General features: G+C 36.5%; 1 protein-coding gene across 7 annotated transcripts in view; it reads left to right on the forward strand.

The window, feature by feature from the left end:
* Positions 1-15,454, forward strand: part of CES5A (carboxylesterase 5A) — a 226,538-nt gene that overhangs the window by 14,442 nt on the left and 196,642 nt on the right. The window lies entirely within an intron of this gene.

A 15,454-nucleotide genomic window follows, 5' to 3' on the forward strand; every position in this document is an offset into this window, starting at 1 on the left:
AATATTTGGAAACTACACAACGCACTTCTAAATCACTATGGGTCAGAAGAAATCAAAAGGGAATTTAGAAAGTATTTTGAACTGAGTGAAAATGAAAATGTAACACATGGGACACTGCTAGGGCAGTACTTAGAGGGGAATTTATAACTCTTAAAATACCTAAATGAGCAAAGAAGAAAAGTTTCAAATCAGTAAGCTAACCTTCCACCTTAAGAAACTAGAAGAATAGTGGGGTGGGTTTAGGTCAGTGGTAGAGTGTGTGCTTAACATGTGTGGGATCCTGGGTTCAATCCCCAGTACCTCAATAAACAGACAAACAAAGAAACAAAGAAACCTAATTACCCCCCTAGAAGAAACTAGAAGAGTAAGTTAAACCCAAAGTATTCAGTAGAAAGGAAATAGTAAATATCAGAACAAAGATCAATGAAATATAAAGCAGAAAAATAGAGAATAATAAATGAAACCAGAGTTACTTCTTTGAGAAGATCAGTAAAATTGATAAACGTCTAGCCAGGTTGATAAGGAAAAAAAAAGATAGAGGACACAAATTACTAATACTGAGAATGAAAGAAGTGGCATCACTACAGATTACACTGATATTAATAAGGATAATGAGGGAATATTATGGACAACTTAGATACCAATAAACTCAACAACTTGGATGAAATAGACAAATTCATTTTGAAAGACACAAACTATCAAAGCTTATTGAAGAAATGGATAACCTGAATAGCCCTATATCTGTTAAAGAAATTGAATTTGTAGTTAAAAACCTTCCCTTGAACAAAGTAGCAGTTCCAAATAGATTCACTTGTGAATTCTAGTAAACTTTTAAGGAAGAAAAAAATACCAATTCTCACAAACTCTTACAGAGAATTGAAGAGAAGAGAATACTTCCCAACTCATTCTGTAAGTCCAGCATTTACCTGATACCAGAACCAGACATTATAATAAAAGAAAATCACAGACCAATATCCTTCATGAACATAGATGCAAACATTCTAAAGAAAAAGGAACTCATAATTCTTTTTTTTTTTAAGCGTTAGGGCTAATTTTATTTATTTTTTTAACCTTTTTTAAAACATTTTTAAAAACTTTTTTTTTATTGAGTTGTAGTCATTTTACAATGTTGTGTCAAATTCCAGTATAGAGCATAATTTTTCAGTTATACATGAACATACATATATTCATTGTCACATTTTTTTCACCGTGAGCTACCACAAGATCTTGTATACACTTCCCTGTGCTATACAGTATAATCTTGTTTATCTATTCATAATTCTTTACTAAAAGCAAAACCCCAGCATTTCTCTTAATTTAATTGAGATTTTTGGTAGAAAGCCACATACATTTATATTTCTAATAAAGTACGTACTTTGGTATTTGGTGTTCCTAAGAAACTGATTCAGTGTGAGGAAGCACTAGAACATAAAAAAGCCACAAACAGAAATGGCTTTGCCCTCTGGGGGACTTTATAGCTGCCTGCAGTATGTAAAGGTAGGAGACTGGCCACCTCTGCTTATATATCATTTAATTTGTTTGACAGTCTGGACAGGGTTTAACGTTAAGGTGACCTCATTCTTTGTTTCCTTTGGCAATCACTTTTACATTAAAAAAAAATCGGCAGCAATTACCACCTGTAGTTTCAGGGTTATAAAATTCCTCTATGACTTATTCTAGAATATTTTAAATTTTTGATATTTAGCAATATTTCACCCATCTTTGTCTCATTTCTCCTGAAATTTGTCAAGACTTGCAGTAATGAAGGTAAAATAAGTATACTGGATCTATATTTTAAAAGTTCAGTTTTTCGATGCTTCATTTCATTCAGTGCTGCGTATTTGTTATGTGTATTTTTTCATGATAATCTTAACAGATTATAATCTTAACTCTACTCATAAAATTACAGATCATGTATGTTTTATTCATATGTTGTTTTACTAGAAATATTTTGGTTAACTTTTGCATTTATGCCTGTCTACCATAAATCTTCAATTAATTGGGCTACTTAAAGGGTCTATATAGTACTATCCTTGGTCCGCAGAGAGGTAACTGTCTTTATTCTGTTGTTTTTCAGCCTTCACATTTGTTTTAATTCTTCTTCCTAACCACATAATGTGCTTTTTAAAAAGTAAAGATTCTAGCAACATTACTAAGTTCTTGCTGATACTGTTTTATTATTATAATCACTACCTTTAATTTTGAAACTCCAAACACTAAATTAACTCACCAGATCAAATGGACTCTATGGAAAATTTATTGCAGTTTATTGTAAATGCTAACACTATGGGTGCATAATTATTTAGATTAGATTATGTCATGATAAAACTATGTATCATATAAGAATGAATTAAAAAGCTATTTGGTGAGACACTGAAATTTTTATTGTGGTTTAAATGAGTACCTTGGTTATGCATGGAGATGAGAAACAAATTAAGGATATAATTGAAGGAAGTGCTACTTTGGCTTAATGACTCTCCAAAGGTTATATTAAAATAATTATCCTTCATTTCTAGGTTGATAAAATAAGTTAAAAATGTGACCCTAAAACTGTTTTAGAAAACCACTACTGTAACAACAACAATAACCATCATGTTAACAAACAATAATAGCAATTATTACTACTACTAGTACCACCATTTGGTGAGCACTTATTTTGAGCCATTCACTGGGTCAATCAGGCAAAATATTACTTCATTTAATCCCTAATCCCTCACCACAGTCCTCTAATATAAGACTTACTATCCTCATTAAATATACAAGGAATGGTCCCCCAGTTTTCTTTTGTGGAACCACATCTCCTCCATTGTTATTTCACACAGTTTAGGTAGATTTGTTCAGCACCAGATTCCAGACAGGGCAACAAAGCTTAGGCCTGGCCAATTTGAGAATCTCATCCCAGTGGCCACAATGTTTGCTTTAAAGGGGCAAATGACACAAGCTAAGTCAGTGAAGACTTTCCCCAAGACTCTTTTTGGAGTTACTATTTTCAGTAACGGTATAGCCTATCTCAGACAAGATTGCAGCAATACACATGGACATTGAGGATGTGAAATTCAATTCACTTGTACTTCCTGTGTCTCTAAAGTTATGACAGAAGATTGGAAACATTTGTGGGCCCACCTGAGCCCTGCTCCTGTAATTCTTGTGGGCTGTGTGCGTAAAGGGCACTGCTACAGTACTATCTACTTTAGCCTCATACTAAGCCCAAATATCTGTGAAATCGTGGTTTTGATGTGCTGGCTATGCTTTTTCTGCTGTAAATTAAAGTTAAATACATAACCATTAAGAAAACTTTATCTATGTACTACCTAAAATAATTTCATGTCTTGCAGTGGTCTACATACCACATTTTGGGAAATTCTGGACTACAGAAGATATCACAATTGTAATGTGTTATTTAGAATGCTGCTTTTGTTTATATATTTATGTTTAAACTTATAACACCTCCCTTCCAAAAAAAAAAAAAGCCACTATGAGCATTTATGGGGGAAAAAAGCATACCTAAAGGAAGAAACATTTTGGATTGTATTTTAACTCATATTTTATGCCAATATGGATATGAAGCAGTTATAAGGCAGTCCCTTTTTACATATTTGATAAAGCTTTTCTTTTGTAATCCATGCCATTTCTCTGGAGCCACACCTGTAGCTCTGGGCAAAAGGAGGCTATAGCCTAAAGACTCCCAAGTTAGGATATCTTTCTCTCACTTTCCTATTCAAATAAGACCTTTCACTTTAGTTTCCTTCTGTTAATTCTTATAGATTAAGCTCATGAGATTGGGCCTATGTTTGTCTGGTTTAGTACTATGCAAGTGCTCAGCACAGAGTGGGGGCTCAGTGAATGCTTGTTCAATGAATGAATGAACAAATGAGCATATTCATACACAGGCTTGTAAGGTGAGGAAGTCAGGTATTATTATTATTGATAGCGGAAGTGAGGCAAGGAGAAATAATGAGGTATCTTTAATGTTATGAATCAGTGGCAAAATTAGGATTTGTGTCTTTTACCCTTTGTGTATGTCCCTCAGTTATATTTGTTGAATAAATGAGTTTATGAAACAATAATATGTATTGTTCTCTTAAACACACTCATACTTAATTGGTTATAAAAGGAACATTTTAAAGAGAGACAAACTACTTGTGTGGCTTAAAATTCATAGGACCTAAGTGAGGGAGGGCCGGGAATGAGGGGATAGAATGGACAGATTTAAAATTACTGAAATCTCTTAGAAGTAACTGAACATATTGTCTGTTAATAAGAGTAATTTAATGATGGAATGACAGTGAGTGCCTTAGAGTAGCTCACACACCAGTTTTTGTCTTTGTCGTAAAAATGTAATTAATAAGAAAATTGTTTCATGCTGGAAAATGCTTCTTGTGAATTCCATATTTTGGTACACAATGCACCAAAACATTTGTTTCTATTTACCTTGAAAAAAATCCCCTTCAAAGATAGCATGTGGAGAGCAGCCATCTGTTCAGGATTACACTTCTGAATTGCTGTTTCTCTGAACTCACCTCACTCTGTATGTGTTAATTTAAAAAACAAGGACTGTTTTCCCCTTTATCATGTTCGTTTATCAACACTCTCTTAAGGATGTGCTTATGTTCTAGTGTGCATTAGTAACTGTTAATTGGCTATTGAATAACAAATTAAACTGGGAACCCTGGAGTCTCTGAATTCAGTTGCTGACTGTTTTTCCTCTGCCATCAGATTTTGGAAGAAGTCATTATACATGTCTTACCTTTCCCCAAAATAAATAGCTTTGAATATTCATGAAATTAGGGGCAACTGAGATGCTTTTTAGCTGGTTATGACTGTGGTAGAGCTGGGCTGAGGTACAGGAGAAGGTAAAACAGAAGCATGTATGTAGTGATCTTAATTCTTATACCTGCTACTACAATACTGACCCCTAAAACTCAGTGTACCTTACAAGTGGAGAGAAACCCAACTATCACCAGCAAAGCGTCTCTTCTGGTTGAAACTATATTGCCTTAACACTGACACAAACTTTTAAAAGGCTGTTTCCATGTGTATAATCTCATGTAAACTTCATTTCAGCCATGGAGGGTAATAGGGCAGGTTTTATTACCCCGGCTTTACTGGTGGCAAAATAGAGGCTCAGCTTGCCTAGGTGATATGACCAAATTCACACAATTATTGGGTGGTAGAGCCAGGACTTGAATTCATACTTTCTAATCCCTCTTTACATAATGCAAAATCTTTGATTTATCTGGGAAACGACTTTGTAAGGGGTTAAAGGGAATTTATCATTTATAGCTGGTGGAGCTAGTGGAATATTAACTGCTTTGACCCCCTTGCAAGATTTTACTTGTCTTTGTCTTTATGTAATATCCTTTTACTTTAGCAAAAACGACATCAGACAAAACCATCCTTACAATATATAACCTACATATAAAGAACTAAAGAGCAGCAATCCCAACAGAAAGAAAATATTCTGGGTTTTATTACAGAGCAATTTTACAGGGCAAATAGAAGTGATTATTAACTAGCTAAAAAGTTTTTCTTGTTACTTTATTTGATGAAGTTTCTTTTCTGAACCTCCAAGGTCATCCTCACAGAAAGAAAGCAGAGTAATATCTGAATTTTGGAGAAAATTAATCACTTTTTCTTAAAGCTGTCCAATTACTTTGTTAGAAGGTATCATTATTAAGAAATTAAAATGGAAGTATCAGTGCCACCTTCCTAAGATTTGATTGGAGAACTTTCTAAGTTCTGTTCTGTAGTTTGGCTTTTGTTATGTTGATACATCTTTTTAACCTTTCTTAACTCATCTAAAACATGTCTCATAGAGGCTTGTTTTGGGTTTAGAAATGCTTTTGGTTTAGAAAATGGTGAAGTGGTTGTAAATGCTATTCCTAAGAAAGGTTAGAGGCTAATGAAATATTTTTATTGTTCTTTCCAGCTTTCTCCTCTGGAGGGTCAAGGAGCATTTTATTCTTGGGCCATGTACTTATTCACCAAACATTTATTGGTACCACGTACCAGACCATGATCAGCACCCTCCTCTGTTTTCCTGGCATTGTGCCATTGGATAATGCTTCTGAGAACACAAGAAAAGGCTTTGTTTCCCTTATAAAATGTGAGTGCATGGTGGCCACTTGCAAGGACTTCTGTCCTGCTGTATAAGCAAGAATGGAATTTTCTGTCCCTCTGTATATGATGAGTACTTTACCATAGATTGCCTTATTGCTATGAAATGTTTCACAAGTATTTGCTACTAGAACTAAGATCATTGAAGGCGGAAACCATAGCTTATTTCTCCTCCATTTCTCTACTCAGACCGAAACAGTAGTGAAGAATATTTTGCCAGAGAGTCCATGGATGGATGGGCTTCACAGGACTTGTGAGCTCCCTGAAATTGTAAGAAAAATTATTTTTACAAGTGCAGTTTTCTGTAAAGAGGATCCATCATTTTCATTGGATTCTCAGAGGGTCAGTGACTCAATTGCTAACCGCTATGGATTAACCACTCTAACGGGTGTTTAATAAACACTTTAATAGTGGAAACAACAGGAAGACAGATACAACCTTGATGTATGAGAGAGTGTTGTCATAATCGGAAGGCATGTTTGAGGATGGCTCTCAGTTCCACAACACTGGAGATGTTAATAGCTGGATAACCCATCAGTGGTAATATTGTTGGGATGTCGATCTATTCTTTCTGCCCTATGATTCTATGATAATACCAGTCTTCAGTAAAGAATACTTCTAATTCTTTACGCCTCCCTCTGACCCCCCATATCCTTCCTGTGTGACTCACTCTTTGGACTATTTATATACCTAAATAATCTTTTTGCCAGATAACGAGAAACATACAAATCAAGCTATGAGAACTATGACCCTAAGACTATGTGTGAAATACCAAATAGCATGCAGGGAACTTGGCATGAACTCTAGAAAATAAAGAGAAGGTAGAATGATTTTTGAGTTAAGGGTAGATCAGAAAACAGTAGTTGACAAGCAGGTTCAACACAGTTGCTAATAAATTGAACAGAATAGGTTTTAATTGAGAACTAAATTGGGCTGGTTACCTGTAAATTGAGGCCTCTGAGCAATTTTAGTTTGTACTGCAATTTTGCTACTTTTTTTCAAAGAAATTAGGACAATGCAGCTCCAGAGAGGAGTTTCAGAAGTGCAAAGTGATAAAAACACATTCAATTTCAAGTATGTACATATATAAATTTGTGCATGAATATTTACACGTATAACACGACTATGCATGCCTTGATACCCATGGAGATACAGATCCATCCACAGGAATATATTGATTCATGCTTATGCCAGATGTGAGGAGGATTAAATACTGTATATAATAGAAAATTTTCACATGCAGGAAAATAGAGTATTTCAAAGCAAATATCCGATGAATAAGAAGAATATTTTAGGTAATATACTGATGCCTCTTTCAGGGTTAATGTCACAGCCCTTCACAGGATGTGTAAGGAACGGAGTACAGGCAGAACCCAAGCTGACAGTATCATACCAGGAGATAGTCTAGGTGAGAGAAGTCCTAAGGTTATCCATTATAGTCTACAGGAAACTGGTCATATTATGTGCTCCAATTTTCACTGGAGAAATGTGTTTGTTGAATCATGATCATCAACAGCTTCAGTCCCCGTTTACTGGGTTGGGCATAGGTCCATTTAATCAAATGTTTCCTCAGAGCACTTTCTGCTGATCTTCTGAGCTAGCTGTTTTATTTACTCTTTAGCATTCTGCAGAATCTCACTTAGCATCCTTTAGCTTGTGCATTTTTGATGAGTATGGTATTGCTATTTTTATATAAGGTTTGTAAACTCCTTTGAGGAATTCAGGGGTACATGGAAAGAGACAGTGGTGAGCTTCTTCCTTTATTTAATCCATCCATGCCCCAATCTCTCAGAGGCCAGTATGAAGCTGTACCTATTAAAGCTAGCTGATTTGCCAAGTGTTTTTGCTCCAAAGGGACATCACCTATTTTTAGCAACAAAGAAGTGTTAGGAAGGGGAGGAAGGCATACCTCAGAAGGACAGATCTGAAATGAAGCCCAGAATACTGAAGAGAGTGGAGTGGAGAAGCAAAAGAATGCCTAGTGAAAGGTCACTGAAGCAGTGAGTGCAGGTCTAATGTTCTGGATGGTTGTAGGAAAACCTCAATTAAGAGTTCTGTTAACAGAGAATTTAGAAAATGCTATTAAAATGTTCCAATCTAATAAAGGAAATCAGGACATGGCAAACTGAGCTGGTTGTTTAGTTTGTTCAGTAATCTGTATTTTTTTAATTGAAGCAAATTATCAATACATTTATTGAGCAACTATCCTTGTATAAAGTATTCTGTTAGGAAATGTGTGTGAAGGGTAGGAGGATGGTCTCTAAAAAATACAGGATGAGTACATTTCTCCAAAAATATATGGGAAGCTGTGTGTTAAGAACTGTGTTGGGTGTTTTCTGTTTATTATCCCATTTAATCTTTAAAACAACTATCAGAAATTAAAATTATCCCCATTTTACAGCTGAACAACCTGGAACTCAGAGACTTTAAGTTCTTTCCTCCCACCCTCTCTCCTTTCTTTCCTCTTCTCTCTGTCTTTCAACACGCTTGAGCTAAAAAGCCTTATAGACTATGGTGCCTTTACCAATTTTTCACTTTTTCTGAGGGTAGCATGATTATAGTTATGTATCAAGTGCCATAGTAGAGATATGAACCCAGTAATATAGGAGCTTATTCTGCTCGGTGATATCAGAGAAGGCTTCCTGGAAGAGATGCTATTTAAGTTGAGCCTTAAAGAATGAGAAGGAGTCTGTCTAGTAGACAAGGAAGATAAGGCAACAGTAACAATGTGGTGGACACTACTGGCTGCCCACTCAACACTCATTACCATCTTTCTGGAATTCCTGAGATTTTGCTCAGATATCCCCTACGCTGCTTGACCCAAGGAGAGTGACCTTCTCCCTACCTTCAAAAATAAGTGCTGATTGGTTTAAGCCAATTATGGTAAGTCCATTCCTCTTGTTTCATTAGCCTAGTGGTGGGCTTATGAACCACTTCTGGTCAATAAGACATAAAAGGAAATCTGCTGGGTGGCAGGGAGTGGGTAGGAGGCGGCTCTTGGAAATGCTTCTTGCCTGTAAGAGGGAAACACTGCGAGAGATGGTCGTTTTTGTCTCTAGATATTGCTGTGCTTGGAAAGGATGCTTAGAACTACCACAGCCGTCTTGTAACTACGAAAGGAGCCAATCTGAGGACAAATGAAAATTTCTGAGGATGGCAAAGCAAAGAGATAATAAAAAGAACGAATGTCTTTAATGACATAGTTAAATTCTTAACAACTGTCCCTGCTTTTCAACTTCCTGTTACATGATGTTATAATTATTTTTTGTTCTATCAGCCTGTTTGAATTGGAATCTTCTGCAGCAGCATCCTCACTAATAAAAGAGCAGCTGCAAAGGCATAAGGCTCAGAAAGGTCACAGGCCACTTAGAAATTGCCGTAGTTCCTCATGACTGAAATGCAGGATACCGTGGAGTGAAGAGTGAAGTGATGACTGGAGATAAGGTGAAATACTAGCCAAGGGTCAGATCATGAAGGGCCTCATATGTTAGGATCAGACACTTGGGCTTTATTTCTTAAATAGTGGGGAGGCATTGAAGAGTTTTAAGCAAGGTAATGGTATAATTAGATTTGCAGTTTAGAAGCATTCCTCTGACCACAATGTGAAAGATTGAAGAAGGTAAGGTAGCAGTTGGTGAGATACCAAGGTCATTCAGTTCAGGAGCAAATGGATATACATGTAGGTTGGTCTCTCTCCATTATCATTCTATTTTAGCTTGGAAAGACAAAGATTAAGAAAATATATGCAAAGTGGAATATTACAGGAGGGACAGTAAGCACTTCAAGATTTCATCGAAGAAGAGTATATTGGGGGTCATAGGTCATGGGGTGTTTCAAAGAGCAGATTGGATTTAAGTTGAATACTTGAAGGACTTGGAAAACTTGGGGGTTGAGCAGAGCATAAATTAACATAGGGGAAATGACCAGTCAGGCTGGAATGAGGGTTTTATGGGGGGACGATAAAGCTGGAACCACTTGCAACCAAATGGTCACTTGCAACCAAAATGGCAGAGTTAAGAAATGAAACTTTACCCTAATTCTGTAACTTGGCAGTTGTGGAACACTGGGCTTGATAACTTTCGTTTCCTAATTAGCTGAATTGAGATTCCAAGCATATGTTTTATTACCATCACCAAGTGATACCATATGAATATTGTGTACCCCGTGTTATGTGATGAGAAAGACACTTCCCCTTTGTGGTATTCTTTCAAAAAACACCCATAACCCCAGTCTCATCATGAGAAAAAAAAGACACACCCCGTTTGAGGAACATTCTGCGAAATACCTGACCAGTATTTCTGAAAACTATCCAGGTCATGAAAAACAAAGAAAGACTGAGAACTGTCACAGATCAGAGGAGACATGACAACTGAATGCAATGGGTGTCCTGTACTAGATTCTATAAAAGAAAAAAGACATTAATGAAAAAAAACTAGTGAAATCTGAATAAAATTTAGAGTTTAGTTCATACGAATTTACTAGTGTTGGTTTCTTAATTTTGACACAATAACCACGGTGATGTAAATAGTAACAATAGAGGCCACTGATGTCTACCATCACTGCCATCTTCAGAACTTTTCCATAAATCTAAAATTATCCCAAAATAAAAAGTTTATTTAAAAACAATATATCCTTCACTGAGTTGTTACGAGGACTGAGTGACAGGACATATGTAAAGCAGCTAGTATGGTGCCTGACACATAATAGAGCCTCAGATGTTTCTGTGTAAACTAGTGATTCTCAAATTTAGGGTGTAGAAAAGGTGCCTAGAGGTATTTTGTCAGAAAAGCAAATGAATCCCAGGGCCTCAATCTCAGAGATTCCGATTTAGCAGCTCTAGGCTAGGACCCAGGAATAAGAATTTGTAGTAGGTGCCCTCTGGATATCTTGACATGAGGATTGATGCTATAGGCTGTGGGGACCCTGGGGTAAGAGCTGTACATTTCCCCGAGGAGGAAAATAATGGAGACACGATGCCTGCTCTCCTTACCTTAAATCGGTTGAAGGGAGAAGAGGGGGAACATGTAGGAGCAAACGCTTGAAAAACTGTAAGTTACAATTTAAATCATTACAGATTAATTTGGAATGAAAGAGAGATCTAATTAGGTAACCATTTAATAATAACAGCAGTGTGGTTGAAATCTAATTTTTATTCATTTGAGCCACCTAAAAATGCTACTCCTCCTGCTGAAGCACGCAGATGACCCATAGGACAAAGGCACGGTTCAACCCCTTCAATTACAGATGAGCTAATTGAAGCTGAGAGAAGAGTTGTGACTGGTTCAAGGTAACAGAGCTAGTTACTGAGAAAATGGATTATAACCCACTTTTTTTCAGCTTTATTGTGGTATCATTGACAAATAATATTATGTATATTTAAGGTGGAGAACATGATGTTTTGATATGCATATATATCATGAAATGATCACTACAATCAAGCTAGTGAACATATCCATCACCTCACATAGTTACCATCTTTTTGTGTGTGATGAGAACATTTAAGATCTACGCTCTTATCAAATTTCAAGTATACAGTAAAGTATTGTTAACTATAGTCACCATGCTGCACATTAGATCTCCAGAACTTATTATCTTGCATAATTGAAACTTTTACCCTTTAACCAGTATCTCTCCATTTCCCCTTCCCCTCAGCCCCTGGCAACCACCATTTTATTCTCTGCTTCTATGAGTACGACTGTTTGAGATACCACATATAAGTGAGATTAGGTGGTATTTGTCTAGCTGTGTCTGGCTGATTGCACTTAGCATAATGCCCTCTAGTGTGTTGTTTCAAATGGCAGGATTTCTTTCTTTTTTAAGGCTGAATACTATTTTATTATTATTATTTATAGCTTTCACATTTTCTTTATCTGTTCATCAGGTGATGAACACTTAGGTTGTTTCCATATCTTGGTTATTGTGAATAATGTTGCAATGAGCACGAGACTTCAGATACCTCTTTGAAGAAGTGATTTTATTTCCTTGGAAATATACCCAGAAGTAAGATTGCTGAATCAGATGGTAGTTTTATTTTTAGTTTTTTGAGGAACTTCCATACTGTTTTCCATAATGGCTATACCAGTTTACTTTGTCACTGATACAGTATTTAAGAGGAGAAGCCACTCTTGCAAACTCCAGTCCAAGTGTTCTTTCTGCTACCAGATGTTCACTGGGTGCCCCACTCAGAGTCTCAGACCTTTCATATGGGTTCTGGAAAAGGAGAGAGGATGTCTGACTTATTGAGGAAAATGCCAAAAGTTTGTTTACTTAAGTCTCATTGACAAGTTTGTTCTTGGCTCGCTTTATTCTAGAATAACTCAGTTTTCACTTCAGCTAGACAGAGTAAAAAGGGGTCAGCTGAATGGGAAAATGGTCCTTTGTGGACAGTCTTCAATCGTGCTCAGCTTCCATCTCCTCAGCCAGGTCAGCAATGTGTCATCAACCTTCATAATGCTGACTGACAAATCAGGCAGCCCTCCCTGCCCTGGCTCAGCCTGACCACACTACCATAAAATGTATTGCTTATAGCTATCTGTTCCAAGGTGGTATATAACCCAAGGCTGCTTCTAGGAGGAATAGAAACCGAGGCATATCACTGTCTGTTTTTCCCATCTAACTTGATATAAGTGAAATCAGATTTAAGTTAGGGTGTCTGCTCAGCACCTTTGGCCTTACCCCTCTGCTCACATTGCAACTTTCTGGACTGTGCTCTGTCCAACCATGTTTCCTAAGGCCTGTGAGTCTCCATCATCCCTAAGGGTTTCAATTCCAAGAGGGCAAGGCAGAAAGTGGGCTTTCAGTGAATCTTCACTTTCTTGCTTTTTTCCCCCTTAGATATCCTTCTCCAGCCCAGAAAGGTTTTTTCCTTCTACTCCATGTACTGGGAAATGCCCTTACATCATAAAGTGTATCCTTCCTACTCGGTAATGTATAACAAAGACACTTTACTCTGAACACTCTGAGTTTTTAACTTATGAATCCTTTTTTCCTGCAACAAATCCTGGCTTTTGCAAGTGAAATAAAGCTTTAGCTTTAACAGCTGCTTTTTCTGAAGTAACTTTTATTTAAGAACCTATTATGAAAGTCAGAAGTTGAAAACTGAAGAAGAGGGGCAGGGAGTGAGGTCCTAGACTGAAAATAGGGAGAGGAGGTTAAAATGTGCATACGGATGGTGATACCCCTCAGCTTCCTTCCTTATCCACTTATCTTTTCTCAGGAAGCTGCAGGAGGATATACCCCACCACAATGAGGGGTTAAACCATGAAAAGAGAAGGTATGGGATTCAGGAAGCAGAACAATGTGTAGAGAATTCTCAGGATGATGCTGAAGGAAAATCCCAGGATGACAGCTGTGCATTAGGCCTAGAGAGCAACCAGCCCAGACTGGCAGGGAGGGTGGAGGGCTCTGGGGAAAAATGATCATCTGCTTGCTTTCACCATATGGGAAGTTGAACTGAATTGCTGTTAAAGGGCATGGGAAGATCTAGCCACTAGACCAAAGCAACAAAAAAATCTCAGCAAATTCCAAGGAGGAACGATTATTGACTCCAGAGAAAAAAATTGCCAGAAAAAGAGAGGTAACCATAGTCAACTACATAACTCAGCAGTAAACAGTATTTAAATGTCCAGTTAATGTAAACTCTGACTATTGCTTTGATTTAAAAGGAAAACATGGGGTATATTTATGATGGGAGAATAGGGAGAGGAAAATGGATGGAAGTGAGCTATATTCTCACCAGATAGTGTGGTAAGTCAATCGTTAGCGTCTAGAATCACTGAATCAAGATATAGCAGTTTAAGCACATTATTTAGAAATATGAAGATAACCACAAAGAGAAATAGCTAAAATATTTTAAAAAATTTGCCTCTGGGGAATGGACTATAACTCCAAAGTTTTCAGTGGTTCTTTGGAATAACATTTTCTCTCCAACACAAAAACTAGACTCCACCTAACAAATCAGTTTGTTTAGAAACAAATTGTATTGTGTATTTAAAGGGTTGACCTAGCAAGAAACAAAAACAAACAAAGACACCTCAAACTGCACCTAAACCAAACCAATATTTTACTTGGTTCAAGGCCTCTCACATTTGCTTCGCATCTAATCTTGGAAGAACTTCAGGGCGATTCGTTTTTTTCATATGTGCCATGGTCAACACCCTCAGTTAAGGGGGCGTATCAGTCTTTTTAGAGTTGAAAAGCAACTACTGATAGACATTGATTGTAAGCTTGTCATGATACCATTGTCTTTATACTTTAAAGTTTTGGGAAGTTTTCTTGTTTCAAACCTGTGATTCTCTGTGGAAGTTTGCACTATGATTCTTCTTTTTTCCAAAGATTTGTGACATAAACTGCTGAACATAGGTAGTTCTAGCAGCTCTTGATTGTAATTGATAAAACAGCAACACATTTTATTTATTCATATTTATGTATCTTACATGATAAACACAATTAACTGTCTTAGATACAATATTTAATTGGTGTAATTGTTAAACTTGAGGAAGCTACATGGTTTGTGACTACAGACAGTGATTCCATCTCAGAGCCCTCTTGTAAATATGTTGTCCAGATTTTTTTTTTTTTTTTACTTTTCATATACTCAGTGGAAACAGCTCTCATAGCTGAGTATATATTGCAGTGAAATATCCCACCAGGATCCCATTTAATGTCTTTATTCGATGCACTTAACTTTGTCCCAGTATCATGAAATACAGTCTGCAGAGTAGTACTTCTCATCTTTTATGTTTCTCTTGTCCTTGTTGTTTACAGCTAGTTAAGGATTTTAATCTAGAACTTCTCTTTGCTGATTCCTACTGCAGTGCTTCTTGCTTACCATTTCCAGAAGTTCCATTTCTTCAACTTTTCCTGCCTTCTTCTTTTCTTAGCGCTTTGTGGAGTCTTCTCTGATGTCTCTTGAGTGTTTTTCCTATCATTGCTCAGAGTTCCTCATACTTTAGCAACTCTTGAATTTCTTCAAAGATTATAAATATTTGATTAGGTAGTTAAATATTAACAATACATAAATATTTGGTATATATAAGATTAGTAAAAAATACTTTTGTGTACTCTTTTAAGCTCACATGGGTGATACATTTTAATGTTACCTAGTAGAAATTCTAAGCTGATTTTGTAAGATTAAGTAAATAAAATCCTGGAAATATATATAATTCTTATAAATAGTTACTCATTACCTGTAAATGTAGTATTTACAAATTAACAGTCATGGATTTTTCATTTGAATACTATATGCTGGCACAGTCTGGAATGAGCATGTGAAAGGCATGTCAGGTGAGTACTTGAGCATCTGCTGGATAGATGGGGAGAAATCATAGATGCATAA

Source organism: Camelus bactrianus, chromosome 9, assembly GCF_048773025.1.
Source record: "Camelus bactrianus isolate YW-2024 breed Bactrian camel chromosome 9, ASM4877302v1, whole genome shotgun sequence".
Classification (NCBI taxonomy): Eukaryota; Metazoa; Chordata; class Mammalia; order Artiodactyla; family Camelidae; genus Camelus; species Camelus bactrianus.